Raw genomic sequence first — 3,735 nt, forward strand, 5'->3', positions numbered from 1 at the left:
GCATAAAAGTAAATTTTTTTTATCTTAATTAGATATTAAAAATGATTTCACGTGAACCAAAAAAAGTAAAAATCATATTTATAATATTTATTGTTTAAATATGTATATAGTCATGTTATCTACATTTTTTAGTGCTATACATACTACCATTAATAATCATGAAAACTTTCTATTTAATCTAGAAGCAAGATAAAGACACGGAAGATGATTAGGAACCTTTACAAGAATATATGAAGGATTTGCAATGAATTTTGAATGTGTGCACAATAAAAAAAATATTTAAAATCAAGTAAATGGCCATAAAAACTCATGCTGAAGAAAATTAAGTAAAAATTGTTGTAAATAAAAAAAAACAAATAAGATTCTAGCCTGTTAATTACATAAAGTGTAGGTAAATAATTTATTTGGCATTTTTTTAAATATTAGACATACTTTTTTTCATATCATTCTGCTTTAATATACTTAAATCAATCCACTGCAATTAATGTTCTAAAATCTTTTTTTGCACGTGTAAAGATCCAAAAAACGAAACATAAGGGCTTATTACACAAATCCGTATGTTTGCGTAAAATTAATTTGTATAATTTTATTAAATAATTTTGCAAAGGGTTCAAGTATCCTTTATTTTTGTTCAATGAACAGAAATCCAATCCATTATAGTTTTTATAAGAAGAACTGGCACTTTTCGGCTAAGAGCTAAACACATTTAATCTATTTATAACAATTTACATGTAAACACCGATTTATAGATAATTATGACCAGATTACATAAAAAAATAGAAAAAATAGAGTAGATACAAAATAATACTAAAAACCAAAGAGCAAATCTTTTAGATGTGTCTTATTTGTAGATAAACCTGAGAATAGACAAAACAGCATACATTAGTTGTTTTTATTTCTAATTTATATCAATCAACAAGGTATAATTGAACTTTTCAAACACATAATATTATACCTAGATACATTAAAACCTCTACAATAGAGGGTAACAATAAAATTACACTTTGCAATCTATATTTCTAAATTTTTTAAGGATAAAAAGAACTTAAAATCATATAAAAAATAACGTAAAATATTTGTAGTAGAGGCATAGTTATAGTTCAATAGAAAAACTCCAGGTTTGCATTTTTTTTCCCAGTGATAATCTTTTATTGTCATTTTTTTGCAAAATTTGTTTAATTTATTTGTTAAACAATAATTATTGGACAATAAATTGTTGAGATATCCTGTATTTTATGTAAAAGCACTGAAAAAAAAATTCCAATAAAGTTTCAGTTACAATCATTATTATTTTTATATGGATTTTTTATTCTTTATATTGTATCGGGCCAATCTTACAAAAACAAATCACAGAAAAAAGACCCTTGTATATTACGAGCATATAAACACAGTTAAAATTATAGAATTAAGATAGAATATCAAATAATGACACACAATATATGAATACTCTATAGATAGGGCATATAAAATAGATTTTAGTTTATTTCAACCATAGAAATTTATATAAAACATTTGTATTTACAGATTATCCAATGCATTGAATATATTAAATTGATCATTAGTTTATTGTATAATTTTTATGCAGAAAAATTTACAAGTTAAAGGTGTATAATGATGAATCACATTACAAATTTTATCACAAAAAAATGGACAAATAAAATTTACATTTTATAATTTATAGATGATAAAGTATGAAATCATCGTTTTTTTTTGTTTATATAGTTGGACAATTTTTAATAGTTATTTTTTGCAATATTTTAAAATTATAAATGAAACAGCATCTAATCATTCCTTTGTAACTAAAAATATAGTATTTTAAATACAGATTCAACATTTTTACTATAATAAAACATAAAAAAAGTAAGATTTACAATTTTCGATTATAAAAATTCAAGGATATCGAACTTCTAATTCAACAACATACTTAAAAACACAATCTCATATGTTATCATTCATATTATATTCAATGCTAAAACTAAATAAAATAATTTAAAAGGCAAACATATTCAAATTACTATCCTTAAAAATAAAAAAATATAGAATGTGCAACAAATATTCGTTTTTTTTTACATTTTAATTCCGAAAAGCACACATAATGCTTATATGGCTTTTATAAATAGAATCTAGAAAATATAAACCAATAACATACATAACAATAAAATTGAATATTTAGAAATAAACATAGGGACACTTTCGATATAATCCATGTATTAGATCGTAATGGTTAAATCACATTTATCAACTAAATACGCAGTTCATATATTTTTAAAAGACAAATAACACCCAAAATTGTATTTTAGATTCCCACAACACCTATTATATATTTATAAACAGCAAAATTTTTTTACAAGCTCGTTATCTACTTACAATAGAAATGAACAGTTTTGAATAAAAAGCCGCGCATATTCTTATTCTGTAGTCAATTTTTGTTGCACATATTATCACATCCATAGAATATAGATTAGAAATTTAGTACAAGAAAATAAATTTTTTTCATGAAAAAATAAAAATGAAGCAATTATGGTACAATAAAATATGTAAATGCAAGCCTAACTTATAAGAAATCAGCCGTATTTTTTTGCTATAAATTCATGAATAAAAAAGCTTTGATATCTCCGATAGCTTAGATAATAAACCTAAAAAATTATGTATTATTGTCTTTTTTGTTGCAAAAATCATTTCATAAAAATATACAGACACGAAAAATATATATATCATATCGTGTGTTGGATGTGCATATATGTTTTATATTTCAAAATATTTCATTTCTGCTTTTATTTTTCAAATATATATTTTTTTATAGTTCAGCTAGATAATTCATGTTTTAAAATATTTTAAAAATCATAAAATGCATTTTTAACTAAAATGTAAACAATTAAATTAAATTTTCGCCATTTGAGGCATTAAGATAGCATATACAAACTTGCATAAATATAAATATTTTAGAATGCAATTTAAATTGAATATGTAGAGTATTGAAAACAAGATGAAAATTCGACCATAGCATTTTTAGCAATTTTTATATTTCTTAACACATGATGAAAAAAATAGTTATTCTCTCTGCGATACATATTTTCTGTTTATAAACATTGAAAGATATATTAATGTTCTAATTATGATATTAATCATATATTACAACATGAAGGATCTTATTTAAAAAACCTTTGTTTTTTAAAAAATAAAAAGGAAATGATATTTCAATTGTTTTATATATTTTGTCTACTTTCAATGAAAGTTTAGGTATTTTTTCACCTCTTGCGACGTTATTTACATTAATTTCCTAATTAAGAGCATTCTGTGCTTCAATTTTTGTTTTATTTTAATATGTGTTAACCAATTGTAAATTATGAACTTTTTATTTGTCACTAACTTATTTAAACCATTTTTTTTGACAGTATCAGCCACCAGCATCAATTTTATACGTTAAAATACAGAAATCATTGTTATGGTCTGAAAAAATCATAATTATGTAAATGTTTTTAAGACAATGTATTATTATAGTCGAAAAAAACAAATAATTTTAATTTACCTAAAATATTACATTAATTCTTATATTTGTCAAATTTCTTGTTATCAATTCATTCTATTGAGACCTAGAGGGTTCATAAAAAGTATTGCATACACCTTAATCAATTTATAACCACTTTCCCCTGATATATTTTAAAAATTTGCTCTTCTTCTTTCAAATGAGATGATTTCATGTTTTTTGCGAAAAGTAAGTGATTGCATGGGTTC

This window comes from Rhyacophila brunnea, unplaced genomic scaffold (assembly GCF_057557595.1).
Source record: "Rhyacophila brunnea isolate RB1 unplaced genomic scaffold, BYU_Rbru_1.0 scaffold_43, whole genome shotgun sequence".
Taxonomy (NCBI): Eukaryota; Metazoa; Arthropoda; class Insecta; order Trichoptera; family Rhyacophilidae; genus Rhyacophila; species Rhyacophila brunnea.